This window comes from Oncorhynchus mykiss, chromosome 30, assembly GCF_013265735.2.
Source record: "Oncorhynchus mykiss isolate Arlee chromosome 30, USDA_OmykA_1.1, whole genome shotgun sequence".
NCBI classification, from domain to species: Eukaryota; Metazoa; Chordata; class Actinopteri; order Salmoniformes; family Salmonidae; genus Oncorhynchus; species Oncorhynchus mykiss.
This window is the reverse complement of record NC_050570.1, coordinates 18,944,175-18,963,055: the sequence shown is the minus strand read 5'-3', so window position 1 is coordinate 18,963,055 and position 18,881 is coordinate 18,944,175.

The following is an 18,881-nucleotide window of genomic DNA, read 5'->3' as shown; positions in this document are numbered from 1 at the left end:
TACAGGAACTAAAAGGGAATGAGAGTGCATGGTGTTATTTTAGGACCTCAGGATGATCCAGAGGCCTTGACAAATAAGGAAATCCTGGTTATACGAGCCATTCTTTGACCACACCAATGTATTATTCAGAGCTTTTGGCAAGGTGTGTGTCGAGCCACACTAATTAATCTATTGTTTATTTAGACGCTGTTGCGTGAGCGGAAATTTTACACTAATAATGTAAATAATGCTTACATCCGCTAGAAGCTCAACGCACCAGTGCTTTGGAAAATGTCCCTATGTCCCTTGACTACACAACAGTGTAAACCACACAGTACAGTGTGTGTTTCTCGATAAAAGGCAAGTGGAAAGGATAGATCACATAAAAGTGAAAGTAAATAAAAGTATCTCTTGGTTTTCTGTGTCAGAAAGACAGATACAGTATATATAAAGGTGTCTGTTAGCTGCAGATAGTGAATGAAAAAGACAATAAAGGGTCTGAAGTATCACACAAAAGGGGATCATTAAGTATGCTTATTACAGAATGGGAGCATTGCGTTCAAGGGACATAAGAGATACCCAGATCCCTCTAGTCTACAGTTTCATGTTGGCTGTTAACCAGTTGCTAAGCAGTTGCTAGGGACTCTCCTAAAAAAAGCTAGTTGGCTAACTGAAAAAGACAATAAAGTGGCCATAGTGTCACTGGGGATCTAATCTTGTTCTAAATTACATTTCCCCATTGAGGATTAGATTAATCCCTCTGGGGACATTTCTGACGTTAACCAAAGGATTCATGAGCAGGAAATTACATACCCTACACACTTGTTTTTGTATCAAATGTTCTCTTTAACAGACAGAAAAAAGCATCTAGAAAAAAGAGAAGCAGCCCAGGTGGGAGTTTTTATTAATAGCATTATTACCACAATTGAATGCAGAAACAAATGTATTAATAAGATATAAATGGGGTATGGAAAGAAGGGGTAACCTAGGTTTTCCAGTTGTCCAATAGTGATGATTTCACAACAGGGAGTAGAATTGCTTTTGCAGCTGGACAAGTATAAATCCTGAAACAACAGAGAAAAGTAGTTGGAAAAGTATTTTGCAAAAGTCTATTGAGTCCATCCATTGACCAGTGTGTGTGTGTGTGTGTGTGTGTGTGTGTGTGTGTGTCTGTGGGGCGGTTGGGGGGTAGGGGTGGGGGGTTAGGTTTAGGTCCCCACATTCATTTTAGGGTAGTAAAATATATGTTTGTGTGTGTGTGTGTGTGTGTGTGTGTGTGTGTGTGTGTGTGCAGGGACGTGCACAGAAAGGGCTCAACCTGTCCAGAGCACATCCTCCTTCCAGTCTCTAAAGCTCCATTTTGGGTGGTGGTATAATTTCCCCAAAATGTTTTGTCATTGTTCTTTGGAACCCACTGCCTGCAAGTCGTTGTCAAGTTCGCCACCCCCCACCCTGCGCCTGTTGATTTGCCCTGTACGGAGCTCGTGCGTGCCCGGTTGCACCTTTTTCCCAGTCTGCCCTGTACAGAGATTGCACATGCCTAGTATCCAAATATGCATGGCTTGAGAGATGTGGTCACTGGTCGAGTGTGTGTAGCTAGATACCTAGTTTAAATATCAACAGTACTGACACCGCAACATAACATGATTGACACAGGATCGTGTTTTGGAAGATGCATGGCTCTCAACCTTCGCCTCTCCCAAGTCCGTACGGGAGTTGCATCGATGGGACAAGACTGTAACTACCAATTGGATATCACGAAACTGGGGAGAAAAAGGGCAACAAAAAAAAAGAAGCAAAAATCTAAAAAGACTAAAAACATGAAGTGTCCTTTAGAATTATACACATATCAGTTATTCAAGCAAACAACCTGCATAGATAACAAGCTAAAACTACCTAGCTAACTAGCTAGCTCACAAGACTAGCCAAGTTAGCCGCCTTGTTCCTTGAATGCGATTGGCCCTGGTCTTGGGGGCGACACACAGCCTGAAAGACAGTGCTGCCTGTCAGACATCATTCAGGGGTTAAATTCCCCATGAGCACATTTCGGTCAATGCCACAGGGCTCCTTCATGAGGTAATTAGCTTGCATCTGAACAAATTAATGATTAGCTCGGGATCTCGACAAAACTTTCTTATGTAGTGATAACAAGAAAATGATCTCTTGATCTCGACAAAACAACCTTTGTTATGTAGTGATCATGAGATAAATAAGTAATGATCTCAACATAAGTTTTTTATTATTATTATTCATGTCCTCTCTGTACTTCTGTAATAAAGATATAGAGAGGTAAATCACAATCAGTAAAAGAAATCGAGATTTCAGATTTACATCAATCATCAACATCAATGATCAGCTGATAGCCCTCGCTCTTTTCCCCAGCTAGTTAGCGGTGGTGCGCGCTAAATAGCGTTTCAATCGGTGAAGTAGTGGTTCCCCTTGCTCTGCAAGGGCCGTGGCTTTTGTGAAGCGATGAGTAACGATGCTTCGTGGGTGACTGTTGTTGATGTCTGCAGAGGGTCCCTGGTTCGCGCCCGGGTATGGGCGAGGGGACGGTCTAAAATTATACTGTTAACTTGATGCTGTTGACCCGGATCACTGGTTGCTGCTGCGGAGGAGGTCAAAAGGGGTGTGTGTTTAACGGATGTGAAACGGCTAGCTTAGTTAGCGGTGGTGCACGCTAAATAGTGTTCCAAACGGTGACGTCACTTGCTCTGAGACCTTGAAGTAGTGGTTCCCCTTGCTCTGCAAGGGCCGCGGCTTTTGTGGAGCGATGGGTAACGATGCTTTGTGGGTGAATGTTGTTGATGTGTCCAGAGGGTCCTTGGTTCGTGCCCGGGTATGGGCGAGGGGACGGTCTAAAGTTAAACATGTTACACAGAGGCATTTGGTATGTTATGAATTTCGCGATATGAAATATGAAAGTAAACATGAAAAATAGGGCGCAGTGGTCTAGGGCAGTGCTAGCTGTGCCCCCAGAGACTGGGTTCGCGCCCAGGCTCTGTCGCAGCCGGCCGCGACCGGGAGGTCCATGGGGCGATGCACAATTGCATCGCGTCGTCCGGGTTAGGGAGGGTTTGTCTCATCGCGCACTAGCGACTCCTGTGGCGGGTCGGGGGCAGTGCGCGCTAACCAGGTCGCCAGGTGAACGGTGTTTCGGATGCACGCTGTGTTAAGAAGCAGTGCGGCTTGGTTGGGTTGTGTGTTTTTGGAGGACGCATGGCTTTCGACCTTTGTCTCTCCCGAGCCCGTACGGGAGTTGTAGCGATGAGACAAGATAGTAACTACTAACAATTGGATACCACGAAATTGGGGAGAAAAAGGGGGTAAAATTAAAAAATAAAATCAATTTTGAGGACCTGCTGCCTGAAAGGCCTTTGCAAGGCTCTGTGTGTGTGCGCGCACACGTGTGTGTGTGTGGGATGGTGCAGCAGTGTGGTAAGTTTCCTCTTATTGTGTTGTAAGTAGGTCAGAGCAGAGCTCCCCCTCCCTCCCTCTTCCTGTCCCCTCCCTCCCTGTGTGATGTGTGAGACCATACTTCCACTCCATTTCACACTTTTCCACTGAGTTTGGGAAGCAGGACATGGTGTCTCCTGAAGTGCACCAGCACTTGTCTCTTGTATCTCTCATAGCAAACCCCATTACACCCACTTTAAACATGCAGACCTATTTACTGAAGCAAACAGTGAAGTTTAACACACTAAATCAACCTCTCAGTACAGTACATGAATTTCCATCTGGTAAAGTTTGTTCAAGTCTACAATCTGTTTCATATTACTGGGAGTCTGTGTTTTCTCCTGTCATACATGCTGTGTATACATTATTGAGAGGAATGACATTGTAACTATTGCCTGAACAATTGTGCTGACTGGTGATTCTGAAATTATTTTGAACATTTGAGTTGACATTAACAAATGAGCTCTTGCCCCCAAAACCCCTAACCGATGCTTGAGTTTCTGTTTTGAAAAAAAGAGTGCAAATCAAAGCCAAAACTAAATTTATACAGCTGGCTCCCACATAATGTATGTTACATAATCAGACACATTTTTTATCATACCTAGAGACTAGATAAATCAAGCCAGGAGAGTACATTAAGTCACTATTTTATGAATATTCTATAGCTTTAATGGTCTCATTTGAATCATGAGTCTCATATCATATGATCCAATTTTATGTCTCACAGTGTGTCTGCACAGACAGGCTGCTGGGGAGGACTGGACTGGTTAAATGTCTAATTAGCGGAAAGTGCATCACAAGACTCACCACCAGGGGTCTTTGTTTCCCCATTTTTCATTGGTTATCAAAACACCACCACATGATTCTAATAAAACTAGAGAAAAAAGCCAGAACATAAACAGAGCTATGCAAGCACCTTGTATGAGCCAGAGAGGCAAGAAGGGTTGAAACAGCTTACTGAAAATACTGTGAAGTCTATGACAATCCTTGAGCCACAGAGTATGATAGAAGTGGAGACATACCAACTAAGAAACAGAACAATTATAATGAAAATAGGAAGTGTGTATGGAGTTAGAAAACTAAACTATAAATCAGGCGAGACATTTTACAATGATATGACATTGCTGCAGTCAAATTGGCTCACTTGACAGGACAACTTTGTTGTTTGGGTACCACATTGTAAATACGGGGATTTGAATAGCCAGGTAAACACATAAACTGATAGAGTAATTTGATTGCTACAGTAATTGTCACCAAGGGCCGATATGGAGGTCAGTAAACAGATAAAGTAGTAAGTGGAGAGCATATGGCTGCTTTGTGGGGAGAGAGGGAGAGCGCAGGCAGCTGAACAATATGGAAGGCCAATTATTGAGAATGATAAGGGATGAAAAGAGAGGTAAAGGGAAATCGAGACCAGATCTATAGATCGAAAGAGTTTGTTTCACCCCATGGTGCCTCCTCCGAGGCATCAGGAGAGAGGGAGGAGCGGGTAGGAGGGATAGAAGAAATAGGCCACCAGGCCAGAGAAGGCGAGGGATAGAAGAACTAGGCTACCAGACCAGAGAAGGCGAGGGATAGAAGAACTAGGCTACCAGGCCAGAGAAGGAGATGGATAGAAGAACTAGGCTACCAGGCCAGAGAAGGCGAGGGATAGAAGAACTAGGCTACCAGGCCAGAGAAGGCGATGGATAGAAGAACTAGGCTACCAGGCCAGAGAAGGCGAGGGATAGAAGAACTAGGCTACCAGGCCAGAGAAGGCGAGGGATAGAAGAACTAGGCTACCAGACCAGAGAAGGCGAGGGATATAAGAACTAGGCTACCAGGCCAGAGAAGGCAAGGGATAGAAGAACTAGGCTACCAGGCCAGAGAAGGCGAGGGATAGAAGAACTAGGCTACCAGGCCAGAGAAGGCGAGGGATAGAAGAACTAGGCTACCAGGCCAGAGAAGGCGAGGGATAGAAGAACTAGGCTACCAGACCAGAGAAGGCGAGGGATAGAAGAACTAGGCTACCAGACCAGAGAAGGCGAGGGATAGAAGAACTAGGCTACCAGGCCAGAGAAGGCGAGGGATAGAAGAACTAGGCTACCAGACCAGAGAAGGTGAGGGATAGCAAAATGTAGGGACGAAAGGAGTGGAACTGAGGAGGGGGCAGAGAAGCCCCTAGTGATATGAAAGTGAAAAATCCACATCTATTTTTTCTTTCTCTTAAACCACTTTGCCCATTGGCTCTCCTCAGTTTCCCTTTTAATCTCTGCATCTATGTACACCTATCTCTCATTTCCATCTCTAGATCAGTTTTTTATCCATGTCTATGTGTGTGTGTTTTGTGAGAGTGTGTGAGGGTGTGTACTGTTGTATATACGAGCATGTAACAGTACGCCACTAGGCTGACTAACATTGACTACTGAGAGAGTGATATTGTTTTTAGTGTCTCAGCGAAGGTGTGTCAGTATGTTAATGAGAATGTGTGTTTGTCTGCGTATGTTCCATAGTGAGTATGTTTGTCATCTTGGTAAGTAGGTCATCCGTACATGTCATGTCATGCTGATTCATCTGAGATAAACAAATCCCTATCACCATGGCAGCGCCCCCGCTGCCCACCTTGGTCATGGATGGATCAGTACAAGCCGCCATTTAACAACAACAAAAACTGTGCTAAAGTGCTGAGAAATCATACTGTGGCCTACTCTCTGACCAGGTGAAAGCTATGATCCTTTATTGATGTCACCTGTTAAATCCACTTCAATCAGTGCAGAAGAAGTCAGGTTAAAGAAGGATTTTTAAGCATGGAGACAATTGAGAAATGGATTGTGTATGTGTGCCATTCAGAAGGTGAACGGGCAAGACAAAATATTTTGTGCCTTTGAACGGGGTATGATAGTAGGTGCCAGGCGCACCGGTTGGAGTGTGTCAAGAACTGCAGCGCTGCTGAATTTCCTGTGTGTATCAAGAATGGTCCACCACCCAAAGGACATCCAGCCAACTTGGAAGCATTGGAGTCAACATGGCCCATCCCTGTGGAATACTTTCAACACCTTGTAGTCCATACCCAGATGAATTGAGGCTGTTCTGAGGGCAAAAGGGGGTGCCACTTAATATTATGTTCCTAATATTTTGTCCACTCAGTGAATATTTCCATTTAAATGTATGATTCTATTTTGAAAATCAGTTTTTTATCCATTGGTCAGGTTTTCGGTGCAAAATTCATGTTCGTTGTATGTTTGAGCCAGTGTGCCTGTTTGTTAATGCAGTGAGTCAATAGCAAGCGTGTGATTTGCTCTTTATCAGTCAGTGTAGTTATTGTTCTCAGCTGTAGCTGGCAGAGAGGAGGATTAATGGCATTCCATACAAGACTCCAACAGGATTAGACCTGGTAAGCCTAGGGTGTATAGGGGGAACGGCCTCACCAGTACCTCTGTACAACGCTGTTTCAATGATATTGTAGAGGAACTATAGGGCTACAAAGACAGTGAGAATGAAGTCAGCACATACTAAACAAAAAGGACAACAAGCATGTAAGGAATATAAAACAGTATTTTTGTGAGAAGGACTAAAACCAATGACGGTCTTCAGCCTTCCACTTTGGAATATTTACTTACACACAGCATATGGCTGTTCCCTTTCTCTACCAAGAAAGCAGCTAAGCAGCATGCTTGTGTTCCACCCTATATGCTCTAAACGCCCAAAGAATGAAATCTAATATGTTCTGAGGAAAGGAGAACAAGCATGGCCGTCTCAGCTAGATTACCTTCAAGCCAGATTATTCATTACTGCCAGACCACAGGACGGCCGATGTCATGGAAGCCTGCTGGAAAGAGATATCCCATCAGTATCATCTTCAGAGCAACAGGCGGTCGACTCGGTTCTCCCTCCCTCTCTCACTCTTTCTCCACAGTACTCTATTGCAGAACCAACTCCCTTGCCCCCTGCATGACCTGTGACCCCTGCAATGGCTGACATATTTCCTGGTACTTGTCCATTCCATTCTACCCCTTGAACTTGACCTCCTCACTGACTTGTCCTATCTGGTTGTTGACAGAGTGGATGCCTGGTGAACTTGTTGGATGTTAGGCAATGTCATCCATTGAGGGAACCCAGAGGTGGGTTAAGGAGTAAGGAGAATAGCAGCCAATGTAAAGGACGTCACGCTGCTTGCTTTGTGAGTACCACTTCCTCCTGATTCGGCTCATATTGAGGTTCACACCCAGGATCTCTGGCTTGCTAGCACACGTGAACGCGCTCCTGAAGCATATTACCAGTCGGCGTCACGCGAACATCTAGCTATTCGCTGGCGCAAGTGGGGACACTTTAGGCTGAGAAGTAAGCTTCACACATCCCAATGTGCTACACCAAGAAGGACTTCAACTTACAATGGAAGTTGTGTGTCCAATGTCTCTATGAAATGCTATATCAATACTGTAGGTTGATAGCTCATCATTTGTTTATTAATGACGTGGCCATTAAATAGGAATGTAAAGAAAGAAAGGAAGAAATTAAGGAAGTGGTTAGCCAATTCAAATCAAAATCAAATTGTATTGTTCACATACACGTGTTCAGCAGATGTTATTGCGGGTGTAGTGAAATGCTTGTGTTCCTAGCTCCAACAGTGCAGTAATATCTAACAACACACAACAATAAACACAAATCTAAAAGTAAAAGAAGGAGTTAACAAATATAGAAATATTAGGACGAGCAATGTTGGAGTTCGGAGTATTATTATACTATGTATATACACTACCGGTCAAAAGTGTGGACACACCTAGTCATTCACTCGGTTTTTCTTTATATGACCATTTTCTACATTGTAGAAAATGAAGACATCAAAACTATGAAATAACACATGGAATTATGTAGTAAACAAAAAAGTGTTAAACAAATCAAAATATATTTTATATTTGAGATTCTTCAAAGTAGCCACCCTTTGCCTTGATGACAGCTTTACACACACTTGGCATTCTCTCAACCATCTTCACTTGAATTGCTTTTCCAACAGTCTTGAAGGGGTTCCCACATATGCTGAGCACTTTTTGACTTATTTTCCTTCACTCTGCGGTCCTACTCATCCCAAACCATCTCAATTGGGTTGAGGTCGGGTGATTGTGGAGGCCAGGTCATCTGATGCAGCCCTCCATCACTCTCCTTCTTGGTCAAATAGCCCTTACACAGCCTGAAGGTGTGTTGGGTCATTGTCCTGTTGAAAAACAAATTTTAAAAACAAATTAACGCAAACCAGATGGGATGGCGTATCGCTGCAGAATACTGTGGTAGGCATGCTGGTTAAGTGTGCCTTGAATTCTAAATGAATCACTGACAGTGTCACCAGCAAAGCACCCCCACACCATCACAGCTCCTCCTCCATGCTTCACGGTGGGTGCTTCACCTACTCTGCTTCTCACAAAGACATGGGGGTGGGAACCAAAATTCTCAAATTTGGACGCATCAGACCAAAGGACAGATTTCCACTGGTCTAGTGTCCATTGCTCATGTTTCTTGGCCCAAGCAAGTCTCTTCTTCTTATTGGTGTCCTTTAGTAGTGGTTTCTTTGCAGCAATTCGACCATGAAGGCCTGATTCACGCAGTCTCCTGTAAACAATTGATGTTGAGATAGGTTAGTTACTTGAACTCTGGGAAGCATTTATTTGGGCTGCAATCGGAGGTGCAGTTAACTGTAATAAACTTGTCTTCTGCAGCAGAGGTAACTCTGGGTCTTCCTTTCCTGTGGCGGTCCTCATGAGAGCCAGTTTCATCATAGCGCTTGATTGTGTTTGCGACTGCACCTAAAGAAACTTTGAAAGTTCTTGAAATGTTCGGGATTGACTAACCTTCATGTCTTATAGTAATGATGGACTGTCGTTTCTCTTTGCTTATTTGAGCTGTTCTTGCCATAATATGGACTTGGTCTTTTACCGAATAGGGCTATCTCTGTATACCACCCCTACCTTGTCACAACACAACTGAATGGCTCAAACGCATTAAGAAGGAAAGAAATTCCACAAGATTAATTTGAACAAGACACACCTGTTAATTGAAATGCATTCCAGATGACTACCTCATGATGTCACGCCCTGACCTCACGCCCTGACCGATTTATTTCTCTATTTGGTGAGGTTGGGGTGTGATGTGGAGTGGTCATTCTATGTTTTGTATTTCTTTGTATTTGGCCGAGTGTGGTTCCCAATCAGAGGCAGCTGTCTATCGTTGTCTCTGATTGGGAATCATACTTAGGTAGCCTTTTTCCCACCTATGTTGTGGGATCTTGTTTTAGTACAGCTCTTGTAGCCTACAGAACGGTACGTTCGTTTTGGTTTCACTTTGTTATTTTGTTGCTGGTTCTCATTTAATGAATATGATGACCACAAATTACACTGCGCCTTGGTCTCCTTCAAACAACGCACGTTACAGAAGATCCCACCACAAAAAGACCAAGCAGCGTTTTCTGGACGAGTGGACATGGGAGGAGGTACTGGAAGGAAAAGGTCCCTGGGCGCAGGCTGGAGAGTATCACCGTCCAAGGGAGGAGATAGAAGCAGCTAGAGCGGAACGGCGAGGATACGAGGAATTAGAGGAACGGCAACTATACAAGGGGTCAAGGCTGCCAAGGAAGACCGGGAAGCCATTAAAAAAAAAAGTTTGGCGGGGGCACACGGGGAGGTTGGCTAACTCCCCGTGCTCCCGGCAAGGAGCGTGGTACTAGTCAGGCACCGTGTTATGCGGTAAAGCGCACAGTGTCTCCAGTGCACGTGCACAGCCTGGTGCGCTAAAATTCCAGCTCCCCGCATTGGACGGGCTAGAGTGGGCATCCAGCCAGGATGGATGGTGCCGGCTCAGCTCGCCTGGCCTCCAGTGTGTCTCTTCGGCCCAGGATATCCTGCGCCGGCTCTGCGCACTGTGTCTCTGGTGCGTCTGCACAGCCCAGTGCGTCCTGTGCTAGGCCCCCACATTTGCCGGGCGAAAGTAACCAGCCAGCCAGGACGGGTTGTGTCGGCTCTACGCTTGAGACCTCCAGTGCGCCTCCACAGCCCAGTGTATCCGGTGCCTGCTCCATGCACCAGGCTTCCAGTGCATCTCCCCAATCCAGTGAGACCTGTTCCGATTCCACGTACCAGGCCTCCAGTATGTCTCCCCAGCCTGGTAAGCCCTGTGGCAGCTCCACGCACCAGGCTTCCCATACGTCTCCTCAGTCCGGTGAGACCTGCTCCGGCTCCACCTAGGAAGCCTCCAGTGATGATGTTTATTGAAATGATCCATGGCATGAAGCCTCCAGTGATGATCCATGGCACGAAGCCTCCAGTGATGATCTATGGCATGAAGCCAACAGTGATGATCCATGGCACGGAGCCTCCAGTGATGATCCATGGCATGAAGCCTCCAGTGAGGATCCATGGCACGAAGCCTCCAGCATCAATCCGCTGTCCGGAGCCTCCGGCGACGGTCCCCAGTCCGGAGCCTCCGGCGACGGTCCCAAGTCCGGAACCCCCGGCGACAGTCCCCAGTCCGGAACCCCGGCGACAGTCCCCAGTCCGGAACCCCGGCGACGGTCCCCAGTCCGGAACCCCGGCGACGGTCCCCAGTCCGGAGCCTCCGGCGACGGTCCCAAGTCCGGAACCCCGGCGACGGTCCCCAGTCCGGAGCCTCCGGCGACGGTCCCCAGTCCGGAGCCTCCGGCGACGGTCCCCAGTCCGAAACCCCGGCGACGGTCCCCCAGTCCGGGGCCTCCGGCGACGGTCCCCCAGTCCGGGGCCTCCGACGGTCCCCCAGTCCGGGGCCTCCGGCGACGGTCCCCAGTCCGGGTCCTCCGGCGAGGGTCCCCAGGTGGAGCCAGAGGTGGAGCGGGGTCTACGCCCCGAACCGGAGCCGCCGCCAAGGGTAGATGCCCACCCAGACCCTCCCCTATAGGTTCAGGTTTGCGGCCGGGAGTCCGTACCTTTGCGCCTTGGTCTCCTTCAAACAACGCACGTTACACATGAAGACGGTTGAGAGAATGCCAGGAGTGTGCAAAGCTGTCTTGGCAAAATGTGGCTACGTTGAAGAATCTATAATATCAAATATATTTTCATTTGTTTAACACTTTTTTGGTTGTGTTATTTCATAGTTTTGATGTCTTCACTATTATTCTACAATCTAGAAAATAGTCAAATTAAAGAAAAACCCTGGAATGTGTGGGTGTGTCCAAAAGTCTGAGTGGTACTGTACATATGAAATGGGTAAAACAGTATGTAAACATTATCAAGTGACCAATGCTCCATGTCTATGTACATAGGGTAGCAGCCTCTAAGGTGCAGGGATGAGTAACTGGGTGGTAGCTGGCTAGTGACAGTGACTACATTCAGGGCAGGGTACTGGGTGGAGGCCGGCTAGTGATGGCTATTTAACAGTGATGGCCTTGAGATAGAAGCTGTTTTTCAGTCTCTCGGTCCAAGCTTTGATTTACCTGTACTTCTGGATGATATACTAGTTCTCCATTACTTCACCCATTTCAACCAACAAATAATGGACATTTACCACCAATCTCATTCTGTATCTTTCCTATTACTAATTGGATCTTTTTTTTAGGTTATTTTCATAGCAAACAGTAAGTCCCATCTATAGTAAGTGTCAGTTTTGATGTTGATCACGATGGAGCAGAAACAGACTGACACAGCCTGCCACACAAATTAGCCTGGTCCCCCGTGTTGGTGAGCAGCTGCTTTCCATCCCAATATGCCTGTGCCAGACGAGCTCATCAAGATGAAAACAATATGGATTGTTTTGACAAGGATAAAACCCATATTGATCTCAGGATAACTCGTTGCTGATATCTCAGACACCGACAGCTTTTAGCAAGATGGATGGATATCGGGTTTCAATCAGTCTGAAAGCTTCAGGATGTTTATGGCTGATTGTTACTCAACGTCTGTGACGTCCAACCTTTTCTCTTCTGCCATGGAAGAGACAGGCTGTGGCAAAAACATGTCACTTCTGAGATAAACCTGCTCCTAGTCAAACGAACAGCCCTCCCCACTCCCCCGTTTGAAAGAGATTAATAACAAACTGCCAAAGCATATTCTCTTGTAGACGACCCATGACCCACAAACCCTTTGGTTGTGGAGGAGTGACATGAGGTGCTCCGAGTTGCTGGAGTTTGGCCCACTGACCTATTGGTGTGAATTGAGAGCAGGATCTTAAAATAATCCTGTGCTTCATCCACTGTGGGGTGGCGGGGAGCACTCTAGTCCCCCTCCAAACTCATTTCATCCTCTGTCCTCTGTCGAAGCCTGCATCTAACCTTTTGCACTGTTTGATTTCCACTATTTTCGACTTTGCATTGAAATCACTCTCTCATGCTGCAATCTCCTCTCTCTTTCTTTATCTCTACAGTGTATATGCTGTAATCTTTCTCCCTATCTTTTCACTTTCTCTCCCTCTAATCTCTCTCGCTCTCATTTTTCTCTGTGCTGTAATTTCTCTCCTTTCTCTCTCTCTCCATCTATCCCTCTTACCCTGTCTATATGCTGTAATCTTTCTCCCTCTATTTTTTCTCTGTGCTGTAATCTCCCTCACTATTTTTCTCTCTATCTGTTTTTCTATGCTGTAATAATCTGGAGAGTTTTGGCCTATGCGCCTGTGTTGTTAAACTCCTCCCTCCTCTCTCCCACTCTACTTTAGGTATCACCATGGTTATATAAGATTCAGGGTCAATGGGTCAATGACATCGTCTGTGAATGCAGAATAGAGACTGTCTCTGTGGCTGCCTGCATAGGAAAGAGAGTCAAGAGTCTAAGGATACGTAACCGAGGAAGCAGGATGAAGAGGAATAAACATTCGGCCAGAAAGGAAAACATAACCAGACAAGAAAAATAGGAGGAAGGAGAGGTTTAGAAAGAGCAGAATTAAGAAATTCTCCAGTGCTTTTGTTTTCACAACTGTGTTTGCAAATGTTGCAAAGGAAGCACTCTATGCTAATAAAAACCAATGGTGTAAACTACTTACGTATAAATACTTTAAAGTACTACTTAAGTAGTTTTTGGGGTATATGTGTCATGGCCGTCATGGGAAGAAGTGGATCAAAGCGCAGCGTGGTGAGCGTACATTTTCTTTTATTTGTAAAAATGTCGCCAACAAAACAAGAAATAACAAAAACGACCGTGAAACTTACAAAGGCTATAGTGCCCCCAACAAAGACAACTTCCCACAATGACCAAAGGGGAAGTTTCCTAAGTATGATTCCCAATCAGAGACAATGATAGACAGCTGTCCCTGATTGAGAACCATACCAGGCCAAAACATAGAAACACAAACATAGAAATCAGAACATAGAATGCCCACCCAAATCACACCCTGACCAAACCAAATAGAGACATAAAAAGTCTCTCTAAGGTCAGGGCGTGACAATATGTACGTTACTATTTATATTTATAACAGTAAAAAGACAGTGAAAAATAACAATAGCGATGCTATATACAGTAGTGAGGCTATAAAAGTAGCGCAGCTACATACAGACACCGGTTAGTCAGGTTGATTGAGGTAGTATGTACATGTAGATATGGTTAAAGTGACTATGCATATATGGTGAACAGAGAGTAGTAGTAGCGTAAAAGAGGGGTTGGGGGGGCACATAATGCAAATAGTCCGGGTAGCCATTTGATTACCTGTTCAGGAGTCTTATGGCTTGGGGGTAAAAACTGTTGAGAAGCCTGTTTGTCCTAGACTTGGCACTCCGGTACCGCTTGCCATGCGGTAGTAGAGAAAACGGTCTATGACTGGGGTGGCTGAGGTCTTTGAAAATGTTTAGGCCCTTCCTCTGACACCGCCTGGTATAGAGGTCCTGGATGGCAGGAAGCTTGGCCCCAGTGATGTACTGTTCACACGCACTACCTACTGTAGTGCCTTGCGGTCTGAGAATTTGTTCTTATCAAGACAACACGTGGTCATCCCTACTGCCTCTGATCTGGCGGACTCACTAAACACAAATGCATCTTTGGTAAATAATGTCTGAGTGTTGGAGTGTGCCTCAGAGCATGCGCAGACCAGCTGGCTGGTGTGTTTACGGACATATTCAATCAATCCTTTTCCCAGTCTGCTGTCCCCACATGCTTCAAGAGGGCCACCATTGTTCCTGTTCCCAAGAAAGCTAAGGTAACTGAGCTAAACGACTACCGCCCCGTAGCACTTACTTCCGACATCATGAAGTGCTTTGAGAGACTAGTCAAGGACCATATCACCTCCACCCTACCTGACACCCTAGATCCACTCCAATTTGCTTACCGCCCCAATAGGTCCACAGACAACGCAATTGCAATCACACTGCACACTGCCCTAACCCATCATGACAAGAGGAATACCTATGTGAGAATGCTGTTCATCGACTACAGCTCAGCATTTAACACCATAGTACCCTCCAAACTCGTCATCAAGCTTGAGACCCTGGGTCTCGACCCCGCCCTGTGCAACTGGGTCCTGGACTTCCTGACGGGCCGCCCACAGGTGGTGAGGGTAGGTAACAACATCTCCACCCTGCTGATCCTCAACACTGGGGCCCCACAAGGGTGCGTTCTCAGCCCTCTCCTGTACTCCCTGTTCACCCACGACTGCGTGGCCATGCACGCCTCCAACACAATCATCAAGTTTGCAGACGACACTACAGTGGTAGGCTTGATTACCAACAACGACGAGCCTGCCTACAGGGAGGAGGTGAGGGCCCTTGGAGTGTGGTGTCAGGAAAATAACCTCACACTCAGCGTCAACAAAACAAAGGAGATGATCGTGGACTTCAGGAAACAGCAGAGGGAGCACCCCCCTATCCACATCGACGGGACAGTAGTGGAGAGGGTAGAAAGTTTTAAGTTCCTCGGCGTACACATCACGGACAAACTGAAATGGTCCAATCACACAGACAACGTGGTGAAGAAGGAGCAGCAGTGCCTCTTCAACCTCAGGAGGCTGAAGAAATTTGGCTTGTCACCAAAAACACTCACAAACCTTTACAGATGCACAATCGAGAGCATCCTGTCGGGCTGTATCACCGCCTGGTACGGCAACTGCTCCGCGCATAACTGTAAGGCTCTCCAGAGGGTAGTGAGGTCCGCACAACGCATCACCGGGGGCAAACTACCTTCCCTCTAGGACACCTACACCACCCGATGTCACAGGAAGGCCAAAAAGATCATCAAGGACAACAACCACCCGAACCACTGCCTGTTCACCCCGCTATCATCCAGAAGGCGAGGTCAGTACAGGTGCATCAAAGCAGGGACCGAGAGACTGAAAAGCAGCTTCTATCTCAAGGCCATCAGACTGTTAAACAACATTGAGTGGCTGCTGCCAACATACTGACTCAACTCCAGCCACTTTAATAATGGAAAAAGTGATGTAATAAATGTATCACTAGCCACTTTAAACGGTGCCACTTTTATATGTTTACATACCCTACATTACTCATCTCATATGTATATACTGTACTCTATACCATCCACTGCATCTTGCCTATGCCATTCGGCCATCACTCGTTCATATATTTTCTTATGTACATATTCTTATTAATTCCTTTACACTTGTGTGTATAAGGTAATTGTTGTGAAATTGTTAGGTTAGATTACTCGTTGGATATTATTGCATTGTTGGAACTAGAAGCACAAGCATTTCGCTACACTCGCATTAACATCTGCTAACCATGTGTATGTGACAAATAAAATATGATTTGATGTATGTTTAGGTAAATGCAGATATTGAAAAGGAGCAACTCAATAGGTCCTGGTAAAAACAAAAGTGGAGTATAAAAGACAGGAACTGAGAGAAAAGGATGGTGAGGAACTGAGAGAAAAGGGTGGCGAGGAACTGAGAGAAAAGGGTGGCGAGGAACTGAGAGGAAAGGGTGGCGAGGAACTGAGAGAAAAGGGTGGCGAGGAACTGAGAGAAAAGGGTGGTGAGGAACTAAGAGAAAAGGGTGGCGAGGAACTGAGAGAAAAGGGTGGTGAGGAACTGAGAGAAAAGGGTGGTGAGGAACTGAGAGAAAAGGGTGGCGAGGAACTGAGAGAAAAGGGTGGCGAGGAACTGAGAGAAAAGGGTGGTGAGGAAATGAGAGAAAAGGGTGGTGAGGAACTAAGATTAAAGGGTGGCGAGGAACTGAGAGAAAAGGGTGGAGAGGAACTGAGAGAAAAGGCTGTATGGAGAGAGGGAATGCCGGACTTTGTGGTTCACTATGAGCAAACAAATACACAGGAAGTTGAAACTTTCCAATTCTACCAGTGAAATTAAAATGTGCTAGTTCCAGCTTGTGGTCTGGATAAAAATAAAAACATAATGTTGTTGATATAGTAGTGACTATTTGCTGTGGCAGAGCCCGGGTAAAATTCCCCTTTAAGTAGGTCTAGAAGTTACATCATAGCACTTTAGTCTTAACCACGCTCACCACATTTCTATTTTCATCACCCGTATTAGCATTGTTTTTGGCTTGATTAGCCCGCTGAACAGACATTAGCTCATTGTAAGGAGCTCCCACACATACACACACACAAATAAAATAAAATGTTCTCGGTGACATTAACATATTTAACATACACACATACATTTCGATTGAGCATGTATTAGGTTGTGTGCCGATTGTGCTCTGAGCTAATTGACATAAGGACTCCCACCCCTGAGTCAATACAGAGTCACCTTTGACAGAGATTACAGCTGTCTTTCTGGGTAAGTCTCTAAGAGATTTGCACACCTGGATTTTACAATATTTGTATAGTATTCTTTTAGAAATTATTCAAGTTCTGTCAAGTTGGTTGTTGATCATTGCTAGACAGACATTTTCAAGTCTTGCCATGGATGTTCAAGCCGATTTAAGTCAAACTATAACTAGTCCACTAAAGAACATTCAATGTTGTCTTGGTAAGCAACTCCAGTGTATATCTGCCCTTCTGTTTTAATACTTCTTGCGACTCTCAAACCCGGATCCGGGAGCGTAATCATCGCCTCAAACTAATTAGCATAACGCAGCTGACATAAATATCCCTAGAAAATCTTCCTATTCATGAAAATCACAAATGAAATATATTGAGACACAGCTTAGCCTTTTGTTAATCATACTGTCATCTCAGATGTTCAAAATATGCTTTACAGCCAACGCTAGACAAGCATTTGTGTAAGTTTATCATAGCCTAGCATAGCATTATGCCCTGCTAGCAGCAGGCAACATTTTCACGAAAATAAGAAAAGCAATCACATTAAATCATTTACCTTTGAAGAACTTCGGATGTTTTCACTCAGGAGACTCCCAGTTAGATAGCAAATGTTCCTTTTTTCAAAAAATATTATTTTTGTAGGCGAAATAGCTCCGTTTGTTCTTCACGTTTGGCTGAGAAATCGACCGGAAAATCCTCCATAATATCGACAGAAACATGGCAAACGTTGTTTAGAATCAATCCTCAAGGTGTTTTTCACATATCTATTCGATAATATATCCACCGGGACAATTGGTTTCTCATTAGAAGCGATTGGAATAATGGCTACTTCTGTACTTTACGCAAGATTTTCTGCGGGAGCCATCATGTGACCACTTGCTCAATGTGGTCCCTTACAGATATTCTTCAAAATAAATGCGTAAAAATACGTCAAAATGCTGTAGACACCTTGGGGAATACGTAGAAAGCCTAAGCTCATTCGTAGCCCATTCACAGCCATATAAGGAGTCATTGGCATGCAGCGCTTTCAAAATATGGGGCACTTCCTGATTGGATTTTTATCTGGGTTACGCCTGTAACATCAGTTCTGTTGCACTCACAGACAATATCTTTGCAGTTTTGGAAACGTTAGAGTGTTTTCTATCCAAAGCTGTCAATTATATGCATAGTCGAACATCTTGTCGTGACAAAATATCCCGTTTAAAACGGGAACGTTTTTTATCCAAAAAAGAAATACCGCCCCCAGAGTTCCTTAAGTTATTGTCCTGCTGAGGGGAATTTGTTTCCCAGTGTCTGTTGGAAAGCAGACTGAAGCCGGTTTTCCTTCAGGATTTTGCCTGTGCTGAGCTCTATTCCAATTGTTTTCATCCTAAAAAACTCATAAGTCCTTGCCGATGACAAGCATAACCATAACATGATGCAGCCACCACCATGCTTGAAAATATGAAGAGTGGTACTCAGTGATGTGTTGTGTTGGATTTCCCCCGAACACAATGCTTTCTATTCAGGAAATAAAGTTAATTTCTTTGCCACATTTTTTGCAGTTTTACTTTAGTACCTTGTTGCAAACAGGATGCATGTATTTTGTACAGACTTCCTTCTTTTCACTGTCATTTAGGTTACTTTTGTGGAGTAACTACAATGATGTTGATCCTTCCTCAGTTTTCTCCTATCACAGCCATTGAACTCTGTAACTGTTTTAAAGTCACCATTGACCTCATGGTGACATCCCTGAGCGGTTTCTGTCACTACAGACACCCAGGTTCGAATCCAGGCTCTATCACAACCGGCTGTGAT